This window comes from Schistocerca gregaria, unplaced genomic scaffold, assembly GCF_023897955.1.
Source record: "Schistocerca gregaria isolate iqSchGreg1 unplaced genomic scaffold, iqSchGreg1.2 ptg000355l, whole genome shotgun sequence".
Taxonomy (NCBI): Eukaryota; Metazoa; Arthropoda; class Insecta; order Orthoptera; family Acrididae; genus Schistocerca; species Schistocerca gregaria.
The window spans coordinates 672,953-697,517 of NW_026061814.1; the positions used below are offsets into that span (position 1 = coordinate 672,953).

Genomic DNA, 24,565 nt, shown 5'->3' on the forward strand with positions numbered 1-24,565 from the left:
GCAAGAAATGAAGACAGAGGGAAGCGTTCTCACCTGCCTGACACTCGTCGCGCTTCCAGATATTTGCGTAATTTGCACGGTTCATTCTCGGCTGTCCCCTTCCGTCCCGACTTGTCCCGACTTTGCTCGACTGCCGCTCGCTGCCGCTCGGGTCGCGGTCCATATGACAGCACAAGTACGAGAAGCATCTGCGAGATGGGCGCGGCCCGAACCGGCGAGTCCGAGGCGCCGTGTGCGGCCGTTCGGAGCTACCAGTGCCGCTCTGTGCTGCGCTGTGCCGTGGAAAGGTGCGAAAACATGCACACAAGACACAGGCTTTTCGGCAAAGTATACATCTCTTGTAGCGACGAAAGGTAAATTTTTGTTTACAAATTTGCCCTTGTGCACTGCTACAAAACAATATGCCCTGACGTTTTTCACAACATTTCTGTCACTTCATACTGTTTTTATTATTCCAGAGACTCTTTGGAAGTCTTACTTGGCGCACTCTTTTCAAACTGAGTTCCTTAATATCGTATCTTACGATAGTTTAAAATCAGTATGGAAGCATCTTTGTCACATGAGAAAGGTAGCATGAAAAAAGGGCTGGCAGGAGTAGTGACAAGAAAGCAAGAAATGAAGACAGCCAGAGTTCCCAGGCGGTCGCCGATCCGAATACTGACGTTGTTGCTTTTCTTCGGTGGTCGGACGGGAACAGGTCTTTCTTTAATGTAGTTAGTTTTTGGAATTTAGCGCTCCTACAAAACAGTACTCTCTGACGCGTTTCAAGAGCACATCTGTCGATTCGCAGTGTTTCGTTATTTTCAACGAGATCCTAGCACTCTTCCTCCGCGCATTCTTGTTCAAACTGAGTTCATTACTGTAATTTCGCATCTTACGTTTAATACAGTAGTTTAAAATGCTTGTGGAAGCATCTTTGTCGCACCTGAGAGTTTTTCATGAAAAGAGGGCTGGCAGGTGTAGTGACATAAAATTTAAAAGAAGAGAGGGAGCCAACAGCACCCGGTGTTCCCAGGCGGTCACCCATCCAAGTACTAACCGGGCCCGATGTTGCTTAACTTCGGTGATCGGACGAGAACCGGTGTATTCAACATGGTATGGCCGTTGGCGTCCTTATACAGTAGCCGCACGGCAGAAGAAGGCTTCGCCTCTCCTCCCAACACACGCAATCGCCGTTTTCGGTGGCACATTTGACGCAAAGCACGTCCTTCCACCTCGAAGGCGACGCGCAGTGCGGCGCGCCGCCACGTGGGTCAGACGCACAACACAGCTGCTCGTTGCACCGCCTGTCATTCGTTTGTTCGACAAAGTATCCATCTCTTGTAGCGATGGAAGGTAAATTTTTGTTTACAAATTTGCCGTTGTGCACTGCTACAAAACAATATGCCCTGACGTATTTCACAACATTTCTGTCACTTCATACTGTTTTGTTATTTCCAGAGACTCTTTGGAAGTCTTACTTGGCGCACTCTTTTCAAACTGAGTTCCTTAATATCGTATCTTACGATAGTTTAAAATCAGTATGGAAGCATCTTTGTCACATGAGAAAGGTAGCATGAAAAAAGGGCTGGCAGGGGTAGTGACAAGATAGCAAGAAATGAAGACAGAGGGAAGCGTTCTCACCTGCCTGACACTCGTCGCGCTTCCAGATATTTGCGTAATTTGCACGGTTCATTCTCGGCTGTCCCCTTCCGTCCCGACTTGTCCCGACTGCCGCTCGCTGCCGCTCGGGTCGCGGTCCATATGACAGCACAAGTACGAGAAGCATCTGCGAGATGGGCGCGGCCCGAACCGGCGAGTCCGAGGCGCCGTGTGCGGGCGTTCGGAGCTACCAGTGCCGCTCTGTGCTGCGCTGTGCCGTGGAAAGGTGCGAAAACATGCACACAAGACACAGGCTTTTCGGCAAAGTATACATCTCTTGTAGCGACGAAAGGTAAATTTTTGTTTACAAATTTGCCCTTGTGCACTGCTACAAAACAATATGCCCTGACGTTTTTCACAACATTTCTGTCACTTCATACTGTTTTTATTATTCCAGAGACTCTTTGGAAGTCTTACTTGGCGCACTCTTTTCAAACTGAGTTCCTTAATATCGTATCTTACGATAGTTTAAAATCAGTATGGAAGCATCTTTGTCACATGAGAAAGGTAGCATGAAAAAAGGGCTGGCAGGAGTAGTGACAAGAAAGCAAGAAATGAAGACAGCCAGAGTTCCCAGGCGGTCGCCGATCCGAATACTGACGTTGTTGCTTTTCTTCGGTGGTCGGACGGGAACAGGTCTTTCTTTAATGTAGTTAGTTTTTGGAATTTAGCGCTCCTACAAAACAGTACTCTCTGACGCGTTTCAAGAGCACATCTGTCGATTCGCAGTGTTTCGTTATTTTCAACGAGATCCTAGCACTCTTCCTCCGCGCATTCTTGTTCAAACTGAGTTCATTACTGTAATTTCGCATCTTACGTTTAATACAGTAGTTTAAAATGCTTGTGGAAGCATCTTTGTCGCACCTGAGAGTTTTTCATGAAAAGAGGGCTGGCAGGTGTAGTGACATAAAATTTAAAAGAAGAGAGGGAGCCAACAGCACCCGGTGTTCCCAGGCGGTCACCCATCCAAGTACTAACCGGGCCCGATGTTGCTTAACTTCGGTGATCGGACGAGAACCGGTGTATTCAACATGGTATGGCCGTTGGCGTCCTTATACAGTAGCCGCACGGCAGAAGAAGGCTTCGCCTCTCCTCCCAACACACGCAATCGCCGTTTTCGGTGGCACATTTGACGCAAAGCACGTCCTTCCACCTCGAAGGCGACGCGCAGTGCGGCGCGCCGCCACGTGGGTCAGACGCACAACACAGCTGCTCGTTGCACCGCCTGTCATTCGTTTGTTCGACAAAGTATCCATCTCTTGTAGCGATGGAAGGTAAATTTTTGTTTACAAATTTGCCGTTGTGCACTGCTACAAAACAATATGCCCTGACGTATTTCACAACATTTCTGTCACTTCATACTGTTTTGTTATTTCCAGAGACTCTTTGGAAGTCTTACTTGGCGCACTCTTTTCAAACTGAGTTCCTTAATATCGTATCTTACGATAGTTTAAAATCAGTATGGAAGCATCTTTGTCACATGAGAAAGGTAGCATGAAAAAAGGGCTGGCAGGGGTAGTGACAAGATAGCAAGAAATGAAGACAGAGGGAAGCGTTCTCACCTGCCTGACACTCGTCGCGCTTCCAGATATTTGCGTAATTTGCACGGTTCATTCTCGGCTGTCCCCTTCCGTCCCGACTTGTCCCGACTTTGCTCGACTGCCGCTCGCTGCCGCTCGGGTCGCGGTCCATATGACAGCACAAGTACGAGAAGCATCTGCGAGATGGGCGCGGCCCGAACCGGCGAGTCCGAGGCGCCGTGTGCGGGCGTTCGGAGCTACCAGTGCCGCTCTGTGCTGCGCTGTGCCGTGGAAAGGTGCGAAAACATGCACACAAGACACAGGCTTTTCGGCAAAGTATACATCTCTTGTAGCGACGAAAGGTAAATTTTTGTTTACAAATTTGCCCTTGTGCACTGCTACAAAACAATATGCCCTGACGTTTTTCACAACATTTCTGTCACTTCATACTGTTTTTATTATTCCAGAGACTCTTTGGAAGTCTTACTTGGCGCACTCTTTTCAAACTGAGTTCCTTAATATCGTATCTTACGATAGTTTAAAATCAGTATGGAAGCATCTTTGTCACATGAGAAAGGTAGCATGAAAAAAGGGCTGGCAGGAGTAGTGACAAGAAAGCAAGAAATGAAGACAGCCAGAGTTCCCAGGCGGTCGCCGATCCGAATACTGACGTTGTTGCTTTTCTTCGGTGGTCGGACGGGAACAGGTCTTTCTTTAATGTAGTTAGTTTTTGGAATTTAGCGCTCCTACAAAACAGTACTCTCTGACGCGTTTCAAGAGCACATCTGTCGATTCGCAGTGTTTCGTTATTTTCAACGAGATCCTAGCACTCTTCCTCCGCGCATTCTTGTTCAAACTGAGTTCATTACTGTAATTTCGCATCTTACGTTTAATACAGTAGTTTAAAATGCTTGTGGAAGCATCTTTGTCGCACCTGAGAGTTTTTCATGAAAAGAGGGCTGGCAGGTGTAGTGACATAAAATTTAAAAGAAGAGAGGGAGCCAACAGCACCCGGTGTTCCCAGGTGGTCACCCATCCAAGTACTAACCGGGCCCGATGTTGCTTAACTTCGGTGATCGGACGAGAACCGGTGTATTCAACATGGTATGGCCGTTGGCGTCCTTATACAGTAGCCGCACGGCAGAAGAAGGCTTCGCCTCTCCTCCCAACACACGCAATCGCCGTTTTCGGTGGCACATTTGACGCAAAGCACGTCCTTCCACCTCGAAGGCGACGCGCAGTGCGGCGCGCCGCCACGTGGGTCAGACGCACAACACAGCTGCTCGTTGCACCGCCTGTCATTCGTTTGTTCGACAAAGTATCCATCTCTTGTAGCGATGGAAGGTAAATTTTTGTTTACAAATTTGCCGTTGTGCACTGCTACAAAACAATATGCCCTGACGTATTTCACAACATTTCTGTCACTTCATACTGTTTTGTTATTTCCAGAGACTCTTTGGAAGTCTTCCTTGGCGCACTCTTTTCAAACTGAGTTCCTTAATATCGTATCTTACGATAGTTTAAAATCAGTATGGAAGCATCTTTGTCACATGAGAAAGGTAGCATGAAAAAAGGGCTGGCAGGGGTAGTGACAAGATAGCAAGAAATGAAGACAGAGGGAAGCGTTCTCACCTGCCTGACACTCGTCGCGCTTCCAGATATTTGCGTAATTTGCACGGTTCATTCTCGGCTGTCCCCTTCCGTCCCGACTTGTCCCGACTTTGCTCGACTGCCGCTCGCTGCCGCTCGGGTCGCGGTCCATATGACAGCACAAGTACGAGAAGCATCTGCGAGATGGGCGCGGCCCGAACCGGCGAGTCCGAGGCGCCGTGTGCGGGCGTTCGGAGCTACCAGTGCCGCTCTGTGCTGCGCTGTGCCGCGGAAAGGTGCGAAAACATGCACACAAGACACAGGCTTTTCGGCAAAGTATACATCTCTTGTAGCGATGGAAGGTAAATTTTTGTTTACAAATTTGCCCTTGTGCACTGCTACAAAACAATATGCCCTGACGTTTTTCACAACATTTCTGTCACTTCATACTGTTTTTATTATTCCAGAGACTCTTTGGAAGTCTTACTTGGCGCACTCTTTTCAAACTGAGTTCCTTAATATCGTATCTTACGATAGTTTAAAATCAGTATGGAAGCATCTTTGTCACATGAGAAAGGTAGCATGAAAAAAGGGCTGGCAGGAGTAGTGACAAGAAAGCAAGAAATGAAGACAGCTAGAGTTCCCAGGCGGTCGCCGATCCGAATACTGACGTTGTTGCTTTTCTTCGGTGGTCGGACGGGAACAGGTCTTTCTTTAATGTAGTTAGTTTTTGGAATTTAGCGCTCCTACAAAACAGTACTCTCTGACGCGTTTCAAGAGCACATCTGTCGATTCGCAGTGTTTCGTTATTTTCAACGAGATCCTAGCACTCTTCCTCCGCGCATTCTTGTTCAAACTGAGTTCATTACTGTAATTTCGCATCTTACGTTTAATACAGTAGTTTAAAATGCTTGTGGAAGCATCTTTGTCGCACCTGAGAGTTTTTCATGAAAAGAGGGCTGGCAGGTGTAGTGACATAAAATTTAAAAGAAGAGAGGGAGCCAACAGCACCCGGTGTTCCCAGGCGGTCACCCATCCAAGTACTAACCGGGCCCGATGTTGCTTAACTTCGGTGATCGGACGAGAACCGGTGTATTCAACATGGTATGGCCGTTGGCGTCCTTATACAGTAGCCGCACGGCAGAAGAAGGCTTCGCCTCTCCTCCCAACACACGCAATCGCCGTTTTCGGTGGCACATTTGACGCAAAGCACGTCCTTCCACCTCGAAGGCGACGCGCAGTGCGGCGCGCCGCCACGTGGGTCAGACGCACAACACAGCTGCTCGTTGCACCGCCTGTCATTCGTTTGTTCGACAAAGTATCCATCTCTTGTAGCGATGGAAGGTAAATTTTTGTTTACAAATTTGCCGTTGTGCACTGCTACAAAACAATATGCCCTGACGTATTTCACAACATTTCTGTCACTTCATACTGTTTTGTTATTTCCAGAGACTCTTTGGAAGTCTTCCTTGGCGCACTCTTTTCAAACTGAGTTCCTTAATATCGTATCTTACGATAGTTTAAAATCAGTATGGAAGCATCTTTGTCACATGAGAAAGGTAGCATGAAAAAAGGGCTGGCAGGGGTAGTGACAAGATAGCAAGAAATGAAGACAGAGGGAAGCGTTCTCACCTGCCTGACACTCGTCGCGCTTCCAGATATTTGCGTAATTTGCACGGTTCATTCTCGGCTGTCCCCTTCCGTCCCGACTTGTCCCGGCTTTGCTCGACTGCCGCTCGCTGCCGCTCGGGTCGCGGTCCATATGACAGCACAAGTACGAGAAGCATCTGCGAGATGGGCGCGGCCCGAACCGGCGAGTCCGAGGCGCCGTGTGCGGGCGTTCGGAGCTACCAGTGCCGCTCTGTGCTGCGCTGTGCCGTGGAAAGGTGCGAAAACATGCACACAAGACACAGGCTTTTCGGCAAAGTATACATCTCTTGTAGCGACGAAAGGTAAATTTTTGTTTACAAATTTGTCCTTGTGCACTGCTACAAAACAATATGCCCTGACGTTTTTCACAACATTTCTGTCACTTCATACTGTTTTTATTATTCCAGAGACTCTTTGGAAGTCTTACTTGGCGCACTCTTTTCAAACTGAGTTCCTTAATATCGTATCTTACGATAGTTTAAAATCAGTATGGAAGCATCTTTGTCACATGAGAAAGGTAGCATGAAAAAAGGGCTGGCAGGAGTAGTGACAAGAAAGCAAGAAATGAAGACAGCCAGAGTTCCCAGGCGGTCGCCGATCCGAATACTGACGTTGTTGCTTTTCTTCGGTGGTCGGACGGGAACAGGTCTTTCTTTAATGTAGTTAGTTTTTGGAATTTAGCGCTCCTACAAAACAGTACTCTCTGACGCGTTTCAAGAGCACATCTGTCGATTCGCAGTGTTTCGTTATTTTCAACGAGATCCTAGCACTCTTCCTCCGCGCATTCTTGTTCAAACTGAGTTCATTACTGTAATTTCGCATCTTACGTTTAATACAGTAGTTTAAAATGCTTGTGGAAGCATCTTTGTCGCACCTGAGAGTTTTTCATGAAAAGAGGGCTGGCAGGTGTAGTGACATAAAATTTAAAAGAAGAGAGGGAGCCAACAGCACCAGGTGTTCCCAGGTGGTCACCCATCCAAGTACTAACCGGGCCCGATGTTGCTTAACTTCGGTGATCGGACGAGAACCGGTGTATTCAACATGGTATGGCCGTTGGCGTCCTTATACAGTAGCCGCACGGCAGAAGAAGGCTTCGCCTCTCCTCCCAACACACGCAATCGCCGTTTTCGGTGGCACATTTGACGCAAAGCACGTCCTTCCACCTCGAAGGCGACGCGCAGTGCGGCGCGCCGCCACGTGGGTCAGACGCACAACACAGCTGCTCGTTGCACCGCCTGTCATTCGTTTGTTCGACAAAGTATCCATCTCTTGTAGCGATGGAAGGTAAATTTTTGTTTACAAATTTGCCGTTGTGCACTGCTACAAAACAATATGCCCTGACGTATTTCACAACATTTCTGTCACTTCATACTGTTTTGTTATTTCCAGAGACTCTTTGGAAGTCTTCCTTGGCGCACTCTTTTCAAACTGAGTTCCTTAATATCGTATCTTACGATAGTTTAAAATCAGTATGGAAGCATCTTTGTCACATGAGAAAGGTAGCATGAAAAAAGGGCTGGCAGGGGTAGTGACAAGATAGCAAGAAATGAAGACAGAGGGAAGCGTTCTCACCTGCCTGACACTCGTCGCGCTTCCAGATATTTGCGTAATTTGCACGGTTCATTCTCGGCTGTCCCCTTCCGTCCCGACTTGTCCCGACTTTGCTCGACTGCCGCTCGCTGCCGCTCGGGTCGCGGTCCATATGACAGCACAAGTACGAGAAGCATCTGCGAGATGGGCGCGGCCCGAACCGGCGAATCCGAGGCGCCGTGTGCGGGCGTTCGGAGCTACCAGTGCCGCTCTGTGCTGCGCTGTGCCGTGGAAAGGTGCGAAAACATGCACACAAGACACAGGCTTTTCGGCAAAGTACACATCTCTTGTAGCGACGAAAGGTAAATTTTTGTTTACAAATTTGCCCTTGTGCACTGCTACAAAACAATATGCCCTGACGTTTTTCATAACATTTCTGTCACTTCATACTGTTTTTATTATTCCAGAGACTCTTTGGAAGTCTTACTTGGCGCACTCTTTTCAAACTGAGTTCCTTAATATCGTATCTTACGATAGTTTAAAATCAGTATGGAAGCATCTTTGTCACATGAGAAAGGTAGCATGAAAAAAGGGCTGGCAGGAGTAGTGACAAGAAAGCAAGAAATGAAGACAGCCAGAGTTCCCAGGCGGTCGCCGATCCGAATACTGACGTTGTTGCTTTTCTTCGGTGGTCGGACGGGAACAGGTCTTTCTTTAATGTAGTTAGTTTTTGGAATTTAGCGCTCCTACAAAACAGTACTCTCTGACGCGTTTCAAGAGCACATCTGTCGATTCGCAGTGTTTCGTTATTTTCAACGAGATCCTAGCACTCTTCCTCCGCGCATTCTTGTTCAAACTGAGTTCATTACTGTAATTTCGCATCTTACGTTTAATACAGTAGTTTAAAATGCTTGTGGAAGCATCTTTGTCGCACCTGAGAGTTTTTCATGAAAAGAGGGCTGGCAGGTGTAGTGACATAAAATTTAAAAGAAGAGAGGGAGCCAACAGCACCCGGTGTTCCCAGGCGGTCACCCATCCAAGTACTAACCGGGCCCGATGTTGCTTAACTTCGGTGATCGGACGAGAACCGGTGTATTCAACATGGTATGGCCGTTGGCGTCCTTATACAGTAGCCGCACGGCAGAAGAAGGCTTCGCCTCTCCTCCCAACACACGCAATCGCCGTTTTCGGTGGCACATTTGACGCAAAGCACGTCCTTCCACCTCGAAGGCGACGCGCAGTGCGTCGCGCCGCCACGTGGGTCAGACGCACAACACAGCTGCTCGTTGCACCGCCTGTCATTCGTTTGTTCGACAAAGTATCCATCTCTTGTAGCGATGGAAGGTAAATTTTTGTTTACAAATTTGCCGTTGTGCACTGCTACAAAACAATATGCCCTGACGTATTTCACAACATTTCTGTCACTTCATACTGTTTTGTTATTTCCAGAGACTCTTTGGAAGTCTTCCTTGGCGCACTCTTTTCAAACTGAGTTCCTTAATATCGTATCTTACGATAGTTTAAAATCAGTATGGAAGCATCTTTGTCACATGAGAAAGGTAGCATGAAAAAAGGGCTGGCAGGGGTAGTGACAAGATAGCAAGAAATGAAGACAGAGGGAAGCGTTCTCACCTGCCTGACACTCGTCGCGCTTCCAGATATTTGCGTAATTTGCACGGTTCATTCTCGGCTGTCCTCTTCCGTCCCGACTTGTCCCGACTTTGCTCGACTGCCGCTCGCTGCCGCTCGGGTCGCGGTCCATATGACAGCACAAGTACGAGAAGCATCTGCGAGATGGGCGCGGCCCGAACCGGCGAGTCCGAGGCGCCGTGTGCGGGCGTTCGGAGCTACCAGTGCCGCTCTGTGCTGCGCTGTGCCGTGGAAAGGTGCGAAAACATGCACACAAGACACAGGCTTTTCGGCAAAGTATACATCTCTTGTAGCGACGAAAGGTAAATTTTTGTTTACAAATTTGCCCTTGTGCACTGCTACAAAACAATATGCCCTGACGTTTTTCACAACATTTCTGTCACTTCATACTGTTTTTATTATTCCAGAGACTCTTTGGAAGTCTTACTTGGCGCACTCTTTTCAAACTGAGTTCCTTAATATCGTATCTTACGATAGTTTAAAATCAGTATGGAAGCATCTTTGTCACATGAGAAAGGTAGCATGAAAAAAGGGCTGGCAGGAGTAGTGACAAGAAAGCAAGAAATGAAGACAGCCAGAGTTCCCAGGCGGTCGCCGATCCGAATACTGACGTTGTTGCTTTTCTTCGGTGGTCGGACGGGAACAGGTCTTTCTTTAATGTAGTTAGTTTTTGGAATTTAGCGCTCCTACAAAACAGTACTCTCTGACGCGTTTCAAGAGCACATCTGTCGATTCGCAGTGTTTCGTTATTTTCAACGAGATCCTAGCACTCTTCCTCCGCGCATTCTTGTTCAAACTGAGTTCATTACTGTAATTTCGCATCTTACGTTTAATACAGTAGTTTAAAATGCTTGTGGAAGCATCTTTGTCGCACCTGAGAGTTTTTCATGAAAAGAGGGCTGGCAGGTGCAGTGACATAAAATTTAAAAGAAGAGAGGGAGCCAACAGCACCCGGTGTTCCCAGGCGGTCACCCATCCAAGTACTAACCGGGCCCGATGTTGCTTAACTTCGGTGATCGGACGAGAACCGGTGTATTCAACATGGTATGGCCGTTGGCGTCCTTATTCAGTAGCCGCACGGCAGAAGAAGGCTTCGCCTCTCCTCCCAACACACGCAATCGCCGTTTTCGGTGGCACATTTGACGCAAAGCACGTCCTTCCACCTCGAAGGCGACGCGCAGTGCGTCGCGCCGCCACGTGGGTCAGACGCACAACACAGCTGCTCGTTGCACCGCCTGTCATTCGTTTGTTCGACAAAGTATCCATCTCTTGTAGCGATGGAAGGTAAATTTTTGTTTACAAATTTGCCGTTGTGCACTGCTACAAAACAATATGCCCTGACGTATTTCACAACATTTCTGTCACTTCATACTGTTTTGTTATTTCCAGAGACTCTTTGGAAGTCTTCCTTGGCGCACTCTTTTCAAACTGAGTTCCTTAATATCGTATCTTACGATAGTTTAAAATCAGTATGGAAGCATCTTTGTCACATGAGAAAGGTAGCATGAAAAAAGGGCTGGCAGGGGTAGTGACAAGATAGCAAGAAATGAAGACAGAGGGAAGCGTTCTCACCTGCCTGACACTCGTCGCGCTTCCAGATATTTGCGTAATTTGCACGGTTCATTCTCGGCTGTCCCCTTCCGTCCCGACTTGTCCCGACTTTGCTCGACTGCCGCTCGCTGCCGCTCGGGTCGCGGTCCATATGACAGCACAAGTACGAGAAGCATCTGCGAGATGGGCGCGGCCCGAACCGGCGAATCCGAGGCGCCGTGTGCGGGCGTTCGGAGCTACCAGTGCCGCTCTGTGCTGCGCTGTGCCGTGGAAAGGTGCGAAAACATGCACACAAGACACAGGCTTTTCGGCAAAGTACACATCTCTTGTAGCGACGAAAGGTAAATTTTTGTTTACAAATTTGCCCTTGTGCACTGCTACAAAACAATATGCCCTGACGTTTTTCATAACATTTCTGTCACTTCATACTGTTTTTATTATTCCAGAGACTCTTTGGAAGTCTTACTTGGCGCACTCTTTTCAAACTGAGTTCCTTAATATCGTATCTTACGATAGTTTAAAATCAGTATGGAAGCATCTTTGTCACATGAGAAAGGTAGCATGAAAAAAGGGCTGGCAGGAGTAGTGACAAGAAAGCAAGAAATGAAGACAGCCAGAGTTCCCAGGCGGTCGCCGATCCGAATACTGACGTTGTTGCTTTTCTTCGGTGGTCGGACGGGAACAGGTCTTTCTTTAATGTAGTTAGTTTTTGGAATTTAGCGCTCCTACAAAACAGTACTCTCTGACGCGTTTCAAGAGCACATCTGTCGATTCGCAGTGTTTCGTTATTTTCAACGAGATCCTAGCACTCTTCCTCCGCGCATTCTTGTTCAAACTGAGTTCATTACTGTAATTTCGCATCTTACGTTTAATACAGTAGTTTAAAATGCTTGTGGAAGCATCTTTGTCGCACCTGAGAGTTTTTCATGAAAAGAGGGCTGGCAGGTGTAGTGACATAAAATTTAAAAGAAGAGAGGGAGCCAACAGCACCCGGTGTTCCCAGGCGGTCACCCATCCAAGTACTAACCGGGCCCGATGTTGCTTAACTTCGGTGATCGGACGAGAACCGGTGTATTCAACATGGTATGGCCGTTGGCGTCCTTATACAGTAGCCGCACGGCAGAAGAAGGCTTCGCCTCTCCTCCCAACACACGCAATCGCCGTTTTCGGTGGCACATTTGACGCAAAGCACGTCCTTCCACCTCGAAGGCGACGCGCAGTGCGTCGCGCCGCCACGTGGGTCAGACGCACAACACAGCTGCTCGTTGCACCGCCTGTCATTCGTTTGTTCGACAAAGTATCCATCTCTTGTAGCGATGGAAGGTAAATTTTTGTTTACAAATTTGCCGTTGTGCACTGCTACAAAACAATATGCCCTGACGTATTTCACAACATTTCTGTCACTTCATACTGTTTTGTTATTTCCAGAGACTCTTTGGAAGTCTTCCTTGGCGCACTCTTTTCAAACTGAGTTCCTTAATATCGTATCTTACGATAGTTTAAAATCAGTATGGAAGCATCTTTGTCACATGAGAAAGGTAGCATGAAAAAAGGGCTGGCAGGGGTAGTGACAAGATAGCAAGAAATGAAGACAGAGGGAAGCGTTCTCACCTGCCTGACACTCGTCGCGCTTCCAGATATTTGCGTAATTTGCACGGTTCATTCTCGGCTGTCCTCTTCCGTCCCGACTTGTCCCGACTTTGCTCGACTGCCGCTCGCTGCCGCTCGGGTCGCGGTCCATATGACAGCACAAGTACGAGAAGCATCTGCGAGATGGGCGCGGCCCGAACCGGCGAGTCCGAGGCGCCGTGTGCGGGCGTTCGGAGCTACCAGTGCCGCTCTGTGCTGCGCTGTGCCGTGGAAAGGTGCGAAAACATGCACACAAGACACAGGCTTTTCGGCAAAGTATACATCTCTTGTAGCGACGAAAGGTAAATTTTTGTTTACAAATTTGCCCTTGTGCACTGCTACAAAACAATATGCCCTGACGTTTTTCACAACATTTCTGTCACTTCATACTGTTTTTATTATTCCAGAGACTCTTTGGAAGTCTTACTTGGCGCACTCTTTTCAAACTGAGTTCCTTAATATCGTATCTTACGATAGTTTAAAATCAGTATGGAAGCATCTTTGTCACATGAGAAAGGTAGCATGAAAAAAGGGCTGGCAGGAGTAGTGACAAGAAAGCAAGAAATGAAGACAGCCAGAGTTCCCAGGCGGTCGCCGATCCGAATACTGACGTTGTTGCTTTTCTTCGGTGGTCGGACGGGAACAGGTCTTTCTTTAATGTAGTTAGTTTTTGGAATTTAGCGCTCCTACAAAACAGTACTCTCTGACGCGTTTCAAGAGCACATCTGTCGATTCGCAGTGTTTCGTTATTTTCAACGAGATCCTAGCACTCTTCCTCCGCGCATTCTTGTTCAAACTGAGTTCATTACTGTAATTTCGCATCTTACGTTTAATACAGTAGTTTAAAATGCTTGTGGAAGCATCTTTGTCGCACCTGAGAGTTTTTCATGAAAAGAGGGCTGGCAGGTGCAGTGACATAAAATTTAAAAGAAGAGAGGGAGCCAACAGCACCCGGTGTTCCCAGGCGGTCACCCATCCAAGTACTAACCGGGCCCGATGTTGCTTAACTTCGGTGATCGGACGAGAACCGGTGTATTCAACATGGTATGGCCGTTGGCGTCCTTATTCAGTAGCCGCACGGCAGAAGAAGGCTTCGCCTCTCCTCCCAACACACGCAATCGCCGTTTTCGGTGGCACATTTGACGCAAAGCACGTCCTTCCACCTCGAAGGCGACGCGCAGTGCGTCGCGCCGCCACGTGGGTCAGACGCACAACACAGCTGCTCGTTGCACCGCCTGTCATTCGTTTGTTCGACAAAGTATCCATCTCTTGTAGCGATGGAAGGTAAATTTTTGTTTACAAATTTGCCGTTGTGCACTGCTACAAAACAATATGCCCTGACGTATTTCACAACATTTCTGTCACTTCATACTGTTTTGTTATTTCCAGAGACTCTTTGGAAGTCTTCCTTGGCGCACTCTTTTCAAACTGAGTTCCTTAATATCGTATCTTACGATAGTTTAAAATCAGTATGGAAGCATCTTTGTCACATGAGAAAGGTAGCATGAAAAAAGGGCTGGCAGGGGTAGTGACAAGATAGCAAGAAATGAAGACAGAGGGAAGCGTTCTCACCTGCCTGACACTCGTCGCGCTTCCAGATATTTGCGTAATTTGCACGGTTCATTCTCGGCTGTCCCCTTCCGTCCCGACTTGTCCCGACTTTGCTCGACTGCCGCTCGCTGCCGCTCGGGTCGCGGTCCATATGACAGCACAAGTACGAGAAGCATCTGCGAGATGGGCGCGGCCCGAACCGGCGAGTCCGAGGCGCCGTGTGCGGCCGTTCGGAGCTACCAGTGCCGCTCTGTGCTGCGCTGTGCCGTGGAAAGGTGCGAAAACATGCACACAAGACACAGGCTTTTCGGCAAAGTATACATCTCTTGTAGCGACGAAAGGTAAATTTTTGTTTACAAATTTGCCCTTGTGCACTGCTACAAAACAATATGCCCTGACGTTTTTCACAACATTTCTGTCACTTCATACTGTTTTTATTATTCCAGAGACTCTTTGGAAGTCTTACTTGGCGCACTCTTTTCAAACTGAGTTCCTTAATATCGTATCTTACGATAGTTTAAAATCAGTATGGAAGCATCTTTGTCACATGAGAAAGGTAGCATGAAAAAAGGGCTGGCAGGAGTAGTGACAAGAAAGCAAGAAATGAAGACAGCCAGAGTTCCCAGGCGGTCGCCGATCCGAATACTGACGTTGTTGCTTTTCTTCGGTGGTCGGACGGGAACAGGTCTTTCTTTAATGTAGTTAGTTTTTGGAATTTAGCGCTCCTACAAAACAGTACTCTCTGACGCGTTTCAAGAGCACATCTGTCGATTCGCAGTGTTTCGTTATTTTCAACGAGATCCTAGCACTCTTCCTCCGCGCATTCTTGTTCAAACTGAGTTCATTACTGTAATTTCGCATCTTACGTTTAATACAGTAGTTTAAAATGCTTGTGGAAGCATCTTTGTCGCACCTGAGAGTTTTTCATGAAAAGAGGGCTGGCAGGTGTAGTGACATAAAATTTAAAAGAAGAGAGGGAGCCAACAGCACCCGGTGTTCCCAGGCGGTCACCCATCCAAGTACTAACCGGGCCCGATGTTGCTTAACTTCGGTGATCGGACGAGAACCGGTGTATTCAACATGGTATGGCCGTTGGCGTCCTTATACAGTAGCCGCACGGCAGAAGAAGGCTTCGCCTCTCCTCCCAACACACGCAATCGCCGTTTTCGGTGGCACATTTGACGCAAAGCACGTCCTTCCACCTCGAAGGCGACGCGCAGTGCGGCGCGCCGCCACGTGGGTCAGACGCACAACACAGCTGCTCGTTGCACCGCCTGTCATTCGTTTGTTCGACAAAGTATCCATCTCTTGTAGCGATGGAAGGTAAATTTTTGTTTACAAATTTGCCGTTGTGCACTGCTACAAAACAATATGCCCTGACGTATTTCACAACATTTCTGTCACTTCATACTGTTTTGTTATTTCCAGAGACTCTTTGGAAGTCTTCCTTGGCGCACTCTTTTCAAACTGAGTTCCTTAATATCGTATCTTACGATAGTTTAAAATCAGTATGGAAGCATCTTTGTCACATGAGAAAGGTAGCATGAAAAAAGGGCTGGCAGGAGTAGTGACAAGAAAGCAAGAAATGAAGACAGCCAGAGTTCCCAGGCGGTCGCCGATCCGAATACTGACGTTGTTGCTTTTCTTCGGTGGTCGGACGGGAACAGGTCTTTCTTTAATGTAGTTAGTTTTTGGAATTTAGCGCTCCTACAAAACAGTACTCTCTGACGCGTTTCAAGAGCACATCTGTCGATTCGCAGTGTTTCGTTATTTTCAACGAGATCCTAGCACTCTTCCTCCGCGCATTCTTGTTCAAACTGAGTTCATTACTGTAATTTCGCATCTTACGTTTAATACAGTAGTTTAAAATGCTTGTGGAAGCATCTTTGTCGCACCTGAGAGTTTTTCATGAAAAGAGGGCTGGCAGGTGCAGTGACATAAAATTTAAAAGAAGAGAGGGAGCCAACAGCACCCGGTGTTCCCAGGCGGTCACCCATCCAAGTACTAACCGGGCCCGATGTTGCTTAACTTCGGTGATCGGACGAGAACCGGTGTATTCAACATGGTATGGCCGTTGGCGTCCTTATTCAGTAGCCGCACGGCAGAAGAAGGCTTCGCCTCTCCTCCCAACACACGCAATCGCCGTTTTCGGTGGCACATTTGACGCAAAGCACGTCCTTCCACCTCGAAGGCGACGCGCAGTGCGGCGCGCCGCCACGTGGGTCAGACGCACAACACAGCTGCTCGTTGCACCGCCTGTCATTCGTTTGTTCGACAAAGTATCCATCTCTTGTAGCGATGGAAGGTAAATTTTTGTTTACAAATTTGCCGTTGTGCACTGCTACAAAACAATATGCCCTGACGTATTTCACAACATTTCTGTCACTTCATACTGTTTTGTTATTTCCAGAGACTCTTTGGAAGTCTTCCTTGGCGCACTCTTTTCAAACTGAGTTCCTTAATATCGTATCTTACGATAGTTTAAAATCAGTATGGAAGCATCTTTGTCACATGAGAAAGGTAGCATGAAAAAAGGGCTGGCAGGGGTAGTGACAAGATAGCAAGAAATGAAGACAGAGGGAAGCGTTCTCACCTGCCTGACACTCGTCGCGCTTCCAGATATTTGCGTAATTTGCACGGTTCATTCTCGGCTGTCCCCTTCCGTCCCGACTTGTCCCGACTCTGCTCGACTGCCGCTCGCTGCCGCTCGGGTCGCGGTCCATATGACAGCACAAGTACGAGAAGCATCTGCGAGATGGGCGCGGCCCGAACCGGCGAGTCCGAGGCGCCGTGTGCGGGCGTTCGGAGCTACCAGTGCCGCTCTGTGCTGCGCTGTGCCGTGGAAAGGTGCGAAAACATGCACACAAGACACAGGCTTTTCGGCAAAGTATACATCTCTTGTAGCGACGAAAGGTAAATTTTTGTTTACAAATTTGCCCTTGTGCACTGCTACAAAACAATATGCCCTGACGTTTTTCACAACTTTTCTGTCACTTCATACTGTTTTTATTATTCCAGAGACTCTTTGGAAGTCTTACTTGGCGCACTCTTTTCAAACTGAGTTCCTTAATATCGTATCTTACGATAGTTTAAAATCAGTATGGAAGCATCTTTGTCACATGAGAAAGGTAGCATGAAAAAAGGGCTGGCAGGAGTAGTGACAAGAAAGCAAGAAATGAAGACAGCCAGAGTTCCCAGGCGGTCGCCGATCCGAATACTGACGTTGTTGCTTTTCTTCGGTGGTTGGACGGGAACAGGTCTTTCTTTAATGTAGTTAGTTTTTGGAATTTAGCGCTCCTACAAAACAGTACTCTCTGACGCGTTTCAAGAGCACATCTGTCGATTCGCAGAGTTTCGTTATTTTCAACGAGATCCTAGCACTCTTCCTCCGCGCATTCTTGTTCAAACTGAGTTCATTACTGTAATTTCGCATCTTACGTTTAATACAGTAGTTTAAAATGCTTGTGGAAGCATCTCTGTCGCACCTGAGAGTTTTTCATGAAAAGAGGGCTGGCAGGTGTAGTGACATAAAATTTAAAAGAAGAGAGGGAGCCAACAGCACCCAGTGTTCCCAGGCGGTCACCCATCCAAGTACTAACCGGGTCCGACGTTGCTTAACTTCGGTGATCGGACGAGAACCGGTGTATTCAACATGGTATGGCCGTTGGCGTCCTTATACAGTAGCCGCACGGCAGAAGAAGGCTTCGCCTCTCCTCCCAACACACGCAATCGCCGTTTTCGGTGGCACATTTGACGCAAAGCACGTCCTTCCACCTCGAAGGCGACGCGCAGTGCGGCGCGCCGCCACGTGGGTCAGACGCACAACACAGCTGCTCGTTGCACCGCCTGTCATTCGTTTGTTCGACAAAGTATCCATCTCTTGTAGCGATGGAAGGTAAATTTTTGTTTACAAATTTGCCGTTGTGCACTGCTACAAAACAATATGCCCTGACGTATTTCACAACATTTCTGTCACTTCATACTGTTTTGTTATTTCCAGAGACTCTTTGGAAGTCTTCCTTGGCGCACTCTTTTCAAACTGAGTTCCTTAATATCGTATCTTACGATAGTTTAAAATCAGTATGGAAGCATCTTTGTCACATGAGAAAGGTAGCATGAAAAAAGGGCTGGCAGGGGTAGTGACAAGATAGCAAGAAATGAAGACAGAGGGAAGCGTTCTCACCTGCCTGACACTCGTCGCGCTTCCAGATATTTGCGTAATTTGCACGGTTCATTCTCGGCTGTCCCCTTCCGTCCCGACTTGTCCCGACTTTGCTCGACTGCCGCTCGCTGCCGCTCGGGTCGCGGTCCATATGACAGCACAAGTACGAGAAGCATCTGCGAGATGGGCGCGGCCCGAACCGGCGAGTCCGAGGCGCCGTGTGCGGCCGTTCGGAGCTACCAGTGCCGCTCTGTGCTGCGCTGTGCCGTGGAAAGGTGCGAAAACATGCACACAAGACACAGGCTTTTCGGCAAAGTATACATCTCTTGTAGCGACGAAAGGTAAATTTTTGTTTACAAATTTGCCCTTGTGTACTGCTACAAAACAATATGCCCTGACGTTTTTCACAACATTTCTGTCACTTCATACTGTTTTTATTATTCCAGAGACTCTTTGGAAGTCTTACTTGGCGCACTCTTTTCAAACTGAGTTCCTTAATATCGTATCTTACGATAGTTTAAAATCAGTATGGAAGCATCTTTGTCACATGAGAAAGGTAGCATGAAAAAAGGGCTGGCAGGAGTAGTGACAAGAAAGCAAGAAATGAAGACAGCCAGAGTTCCCAGGCGGTCGCCGATCCGAATACTGACGTTGTTGCTTTTCTTCGGTGGTCGGACGGGAACAGGTCTTTCTTTAATGTAGTTAGTTTTTGGAATTTAGCGCTCCTACAAAACAGTACTCTCTGACGCGTTTCAAGAGCACATCTGTCGATTCGCAGTGTTTCGTTATTTTCAACGAGATCCTAGCACTCTTCCTCCGCGCATTCTTGTTCAAACTGAGTTCATTACTGTAATTTCGCATCTTACGTTTAATACAGTAGTTTAAAATGCTTGTGGAAGCATCTTTGTCGCACCTGAGAGTTTTTCATGAAAAGAGGGCTGGCAGGTGTAGTGACATAAAATTTAAAAGAAGAGAGGGAGCCAACAGCACCCGGTGTTCCCAGGCGGTCACCCATCCAAGTACTAACCGGGCCCGATGTTGCTTAACTTCGGTGATCGGACGAGAACCGGTGTATTCAACATGGTATGGCCGTTGGCGTCCTTATACAGTAGCCGCACGGCAGAAGAAGGCTTCGCCTCTCCTCCCAACACACGCAATCGCCGTTTTCGGTGGCACATTTGACGCAAAGCACGTCCTTCCACCTCGAAGGCGACGCGCAGTGCGGCGCGCCGCCACGTGGGTCAGACGCACAACACAGCTGCTCGTTGCACCGCCTGTCATTCGTTTGTTCGACAAAGTATCCATCTCTTGTAGCGATGGAAGGTAAATTTTTGTTTACAAATTTGCCGTTGTGCACTGCTACAAAACAATATGCCCTGACGTATTTCACAACATTTCTGTCACTTCATACTGTTTTGTTATTTCCAGAGACTCTTTGGAAGTCTTCCTTGGCGCACTCTTTTCAAACTGAGTTCCTTAATATCGTATCTTACGATAGTTTAAAATCAGTATGGAAGCATCTTTGTCACATGAGAAAGGTAGCATGAAAAAAGGGCTGGCAGGAGTAGTGACAAGAAAGCAAGAAATGAAGACAGCCAGAGTTCCCAGGCGGTCGCCGATCCGAATACTGACGTTGTTGCTTTTCTTCGGTGGTCGGACGGGAACAGGTCTTTCTTTAATGTAGTTAGTTTTTGGAATTTAGCGCTCCTACAAAACAGTACTCTCTGACGCGTTTCAAGAGCACATCTGTCGATTCGCAGTGTTTCGTTATTTTCAACGAGATCCTAGCACTCTTCCTCCGCGCATTCTTGTTCAAACTGAGTTCATTACTGTAATTTCGCATCTTACGTTTAATACAGTAGTTTAAAATGCTTGTGGAAGCATCTTTGTCGCACCTGAGAGTTTTTCATGAAAAGAGGGCTGGCAGGTGCAGTGACATAAAATTTAAAAGAAGAGAGGGAGCCAACAGCACCCGGTGTTCCCAGGCGGTCACCCATCCAAGTACTAACTGGGCCCGATGTTGCTTAACTTCGGTGATCGGACGAGAACCGGTGTATTCAACATGGTATGGCCGTTGGCGTCCTTATTCAGTAGCCGCACGGCAGAAGAAGGCTTCGCCTCTCCTCCCAACACACGCAATCGCCGTTTTCGGTGGCACATTTGACGCAAAGCACGTCCTTCCACCTCGAAGGCGACGCGCAGTGCGGCGCGCCGCCACGTGGGTCAGACGCACAACACAGCTGCTCGTTGCACCGCCTGTCATTCGTTTGTTCGACAAAGTATCCATCTCTTGTAGCGATGGAAGGTAAATTTTTGTTTACAAATTTGCCGTTGTGCACTGCTACAAAACAATATGCCCTGACGTATTTCACAACATTTCTGTCACTTCATACTGTTTTGTTATTTCCAGAGACTCTTTGGAAGTCTTCCTTGGCGCACTCTTTTCAAACTGAGTTCCTTAATATCGTATCTTACGATAGTTTAAAATCAGTATGGAAGCATCTTTGTCACATGAGAAAGGTAGCATGAAAAAAGGGCTGGCAGGGGTAGTGACAAGATAGCAAGAAATGAAGACAGAGGGAAGCGTTCTCACCTGCCTGACACTCGTCGCGCTTCCAGATATTTGCGTAATTTGCACGGTTCATTCTCGGCTGTCCCCTTCCGTCCCGACTTGTCCCGACTCTGCTCGACTGCCGCTCGCTGCCGCTCGGGTCGCGGTCCATATGACAGCACAAGTACGAGAAGCATCTGCGAGATGGGCGCGGCCCGAACCGGCGAGTCCGAGGCGCCGTGTGCGGCCGTTCGGAGCTACCAGTGCCGCTCTGTGCTGCGCTGTGCCGTGGAAAGGTGCGAAAACATGCACACAAGACACAGGCTTTTCGGCAAAGTATACATCTCTTGTAGCGACGAAAGGTAAATTTTTGTTTACAAATTTGCCCTTGTGCACTGCTACAAAACAATATGCCCTGACGTTTTTCACAACTTTTCTGTCACTTCATACTGTTTTTATTATTCCAGAGACTCTTTGGAAGTCTTACTTGGCGCACTCTTTTCAAACTGAGTTCCTTAATATCGTATCTTACGATAGTTTAAAATCAGTATGGAAGCATCTTTGTCACATGAGAAAGGTAGCATGAAAAAAGGGCTGGCAGGAGTAGTGACAAGAAAGCAAGAAATGAAGACAGCCAGAGTTCCCAGGCGGTCGCCGATCCGAATACTGACGTTGTTGCTTTTCTTCGGTGGTTGGACGGGAACAGGTCTTTCTTTAATGTAGTTAGTTTTTGGAATTTAGCGCTCCTACAAAACAGTACTCTCTGACGCGTTTCAAGAGCACATCTGTCGATTCGCAGAGTTTCGTTATTTTCAACGAGATCCTAGCACTCTTCCTCCGCGCATTCTTGTTCAAACTGAGTTCATTACTGTAATTTCGCATCTTACGTTTAATACAGTAGTTTAAAATGCTTGTGGAAGCATCTCTGTCGCACCTGAGAGTTTTTCATGAAAAGAGGGCTGGCAGGTGTAGTGACATAAAATTTAAAAGAAGAGAGGGAGCCAACAGCACCCAGTGTTCCCAGGCGGTCACCCATCCAAGTACTAACCGGGCCCGATGTTGCTTAACTTCGGTGATCGGACGAGAACCGGTGTATTCAACATGGTATGGCCGTTGGCGTCCTTATACAGTAGCCGCACGGCAGAAGAAGGCTTCGCCTCTCCTCCCAACACACGCAATCGCCGTTTTCGGTGGCACATTTGACGCAAAGCACGTCCTTCCACCTCGAAGGCGACGCGCAGTGCGGCGCGCCGCCACGTGGGTCAGACGCACAACACAGCTGCTCGTTGCACCGCCTGTCATTCGTTTGTTCGACAAAGTATCCATCTCTTGTAGCGATGGAAGGTAAATTTTTGTTTACAAATTTGCCGTTGTGCACTGCTACAAAACAATATGCCCTGACGTATTTCACAACATTTCTGTCACTTCATACTGTTTTGTTATTTCCAGAGACTCTTTGGAAGTCTTCCTTGGCGCACTCTTTTCAAACTGAGTTCCTTAATATCGTATCTTACGATAGTTTAAAATCAGTATGGAAGCATCTTTGTCACATGAGAAAGGTAGCATGAAAACAGGGCTGGCAGGGGTAGTGACAAGATAGCAAGAAATGAAGACAGAGGGAAGCGTTCTCACCTGCCTGACACTCGTCGCGCTTCCAGATATTTGCGTAATTTGCACGGTTCATTCTCGGCTGTCCCCTTCCGTCCCGACTTGTCCCGACTTTGCTCGACTGCCGCTCGCTGCCGCTCGGGTCGCGGTCCATATGACAGCACAAGTACGAGAAGCATCTGCGAGATGGGCGCGGCCCGAACCGGCGAGTCCGAGGCGCCGTGTGCGGCCGTTCGGAGCTACCAGTGCCGCTCTGTGCTGCGCTGTGCCGTGGAAAGGTGCGAAAACATGCACACAAGACACAGGCTTTTCGGCAAAGTATACATCTCTTGTAGCGACGAAAGGTAAATTTTTGTTTACAAATTTGCCCTTGTGCACTGCTACAAAACAATATGCCCTGACGTTTTTCACAACTTTTCTGTCACTTCATACTGTTTTTATTATTCCAGAGACTCTTTGGAAGTCTTACTTGGCGCACTCGTTTCAAACTGAGTTCCTTAATATCGTATCTTACGATAGTTTAAAATCAGTATGGAAGCATCTTTGTCACATGAGAAAGGTAGCATGAAAAAAGGGCTGGCAGGAGTAGTGACAAGAAAGCAAGAAATGAAGACAGCCAGAGTTCCCAGGCGGTCGCCGATCCGAATACTGACGTTGTTGCTTTTCTTCGGTGGTCGGACGGGAACAGGTCTTTCTTTAATGTAGTTAGTTTTTGGAATTTAGCGCTCCTACAAAACAGTACTCTCTGACGCGTTTCAAGAGCACATCTGTCGATTCGCAGTGTTTCGTTATTTTCAACGAGATCCTAGCACTCTTCCTCCGCGCATTCTTGTTCAAACTGAGTTCATTACTGTAATTTCGCATCTTACGTTTAATACAGTAGTTTAAAATGCTTGTGGAAGCATCTTTGTCGCACCTGAGAGTTTTTCATGAAAAGAGGGCTGGCAGGTGCAGTGACATAAAATTTAAAAGAAGAGAGGGAGCCAACAGCACCCGGTGTTCCCAGGCGGTCAAACATCCAAGTACTAACCGGGCCCGATGTTGCTTAACTTCGGTGATCGGACGAGAACCGGTGTATTCAACATGGTATGGCCGTTGGCGTCCTTATACAGTAGCCGCACGGCAGAAGAAGGCTTCGCCTCTCCTCCCAACACACGCAATCGCCGTTTTCGGTGGCACATTTGACGCAAAGCACGTCCTTCCACCTCGAAGGCGACGCGCAGTGCGGCGCGCCGCCACGTGGGTCAGACGCACAACACAGCTGCTCGTTGCACCGCCTGTCATTCGTTTGTTCGACAAAGTATCCATCTCTTGTAGCGATGGAAGGTAAATTTTTGTTTACAAATTTGCCGTTGTGCACTGCTACAAAACAATATGCCCTGACGTATTTCACAACATTTCTGTCACTTCATACTGTTTTGTTATTTCCAGAGACTCTTTGGAAGTCTTCCTTGGCGCACTCTTTTCAAACTGAGTTCCTTAATATCGTATCTTACGATACTTTAAAATCAGTATGGAAGCATCTTTGTCACATGAGAAAGGTAGCATGAAAAAAGGGCTGCCAGGGGTAGTGACAAGATAGCAAGAAATGAAGACAGAGGGAAGCGTTCTCACCTGCCTGACACTCGTCGCGCTTCCAGATATTTGCGTAATTTGCACGGTTCATTCTCGGCTGTCCCCTTCCGTCCCGACTTGTCCCGACTTTGCTCGACTGCCGCTCGCTGCCGCTCGGGTCGCGGTCCATATGACAGCACAAGTACGAGAAGCATCTGCGAGATGGGCGCGGCCCGAACCGGCGAGTCCGAGGCGCCGTGTGCGGCCGTTCGGAGCTACCAGTGCCGCTCTGTGCTGCGCTGTGCCGTGGAAAGGTGCGAAAACATGCACACAAGACACAGGCTTTTCGGCAAAGTATACATCTCTTGTAGCGACGAA

The 24,565-nt window shown here is 47.8% G+C and overlaps 16 non-coding genes across 16 annotated transcripts; all 16 read right to left on the reverse strand.

Annotated features, from left to right (window-relative positions):
• Positions 1 to 990: 990 nt before the first annotated feature.
• LOC126308036 (5S ribosomal RNA) lies at positions 991 to 1,109 on the reverse strand. The gene has a single exon (XR_007553968.1). It is a non-coding gene; the product is annotated as a 5S ribosomal RNA (ribosomal RNA).
• Positions 1,110 to 2,570: 1,461 nt separating this feature from the next.
• Positions 2,571 to 2,689, reverse strand: LOC126308037 (5S ribosomal RNA). Its single transcript, XR_007553969.1, has one exon. It is a non-coding gene; the product is annotated as a 5S ribosomal RNA (ribosomal RNA).
• A 1,471-nt stretch (positions 2,690 to 4,160) lies between these two features.
• Positions 4,161 to 4,279, reverse strand: LOC126308042 (5S ribosomal RNA). The gene has a single exon (XR_007553973.1). It is a non-coding gene; the product is annotated as a 5S ribosomal RNA (ribosomal RNA).
• Positions 4,280 to 5,750: 1,471 nt separating this feature from the next.
• On the reverse strand, positions 5,751 to 5,869 carry LOC126308039 (5S ribosomal RNA). Its single transcript, XR_007553970.1, has one exon. It is a non-coding gene; the product is annotated as a 5S ribosomal RNA (ribosomal RNA).
• Positions 5,870 to 7,340: 1,471 nt separating this feature from the next.
• On the reverse strand, positions 7,341 to 7,459 carry LOC126308023 (5S ribosomal RNA). The gene has a single exon (XR_007553956.1). It is a non-coding gene; the product is annotated as a 5S ribosomal RNA (ribosomal RNA).
• A 1,471-nt stretch (positions 7,460 to 8,930) lies between these two features.
• On the reverse strand, positions 8,931 to 9,049 carry LOC126308040 (5S ribosomal RNA). Its single transcript, XR_007553971.1, has one exon. It is a non-coding gene; the product is annotated as a 5S ribosomal RNA (ribosomal RNA).
• A 1,471-nt stretch (positions 9,050 to 10,520) lies between these two features.
• LOC126308041 (5S ribosomal RNA) lies at positions 10,521 to 10,639 on the reverse strand. Its single transcript, XR_007553972.1, has one exon. It is a non-coding gene; the product is annotated as a 5S ribosomal RNA (ribosomal RNA).
• Positions 10,640 to 12,110: 1,471 nt separating this feature from the next.
• Positions 12,111 to 12,229, reverse strand: LOC126308043 (5S ribosomal RNA). Its single transcript, XR_007553974.1, has one exon. It is a non-coding gene; the product is annotated as a 5S ribosomal RNA (ribosomal RNA).
• A 1,471-nt stretch (positions 12,230 to 13,700) lies between these two features.
• Positions 13,701 to 13,819, reverse strand: LOC126308044 (5S ribosomal RNA). Its single transcript, XR_007553975.1, has one exon. It is a non-coding gene; the product is annotated as a 5S ribosomal RNA (ribosomal RNA).
• Positions 13,820 to 15,290: 1,471 nt separating this feature from the next.
• LOC126308045 (5S ribosomal RNA) lies at positions 15,291 to 15,409 on the reverse strand. The gene has a single exon (XR_007553976.1). It is a non-coding gene; the product is annotated as a 5S ribosomal RNA (ribosomal RNA).
• Positions 15,410 to 16,272: 863 nt separating this feature from the next.
• On the reverse strand, positions 16,273 to 16,391 carry LOC126308046 (5S ribosomal RNA). The gene has a single exon (XR_007553977.1). It is a non-coding gene; the product is annotated as a 5S ribosomal RNA (ribosomal RNA).
• Positions 16,392 to 17,862: 1,471 nt separating this feature from the next.
• Positions 17,863 to 17,981, reverse strand: LOC126307875 (5S ribosomal RNA). Its single transcript, XR_007553843.1, has one exon. It is a non-coding gene; the product is annotated as a 5S ribosomal RNA (ribosomal RNA).
• A 1,471-nt stretch (positions 17,982 to 19,452) lies between these two features.
• LOC126308047 (5S ribosomal RNA) lies at positions 19,453 to 19,571 on the reverse strand. Its single transcript, XR_007553978.1, has one exon. It is a non-coding gene; the product is annotated as a 5S ribosomal RNA (ribosomal RNA).
• Positions 19,572 to 20,434: 863 nt separating this feature from the next.
• Positions 20,435 to 20,553, reverse strand: LOC126307800 (5S ribosomal RNA). Its single transcript, XR_007553776.1, has one exon. It is a non-coding gene; the product is annotated as a 5S ribosomal RNA (ribosomal RNA).
• A 1,471-nt stretch (positions 20,554 to 22,024) lies between these two features.
• LOC126307729 (5S ribosomal RNA) lies at positions 22,025 to 22,143 on the reverse strand. Its single transcript, XR_007553712.1, has one exon. It is a non-coding gene; the product is annotated as a 5S ribosomal RNA (ribosomal RNA).
• Positions 22,144 to 23,614: 1,471 nt separating this feature from the next.
• On the reverse strand, positions 23,615 to 23,733 carry LOC126307881 (5S ribosomal RNA). Its single transcript, XR_007553849.1, has one exon. It is a non-coding gene; the product is annotated as a 5S ribosomal RNA (ribosomal RNA).
• Positions 23,734 to 24,565: the final 832 nt, after the last annotated feature.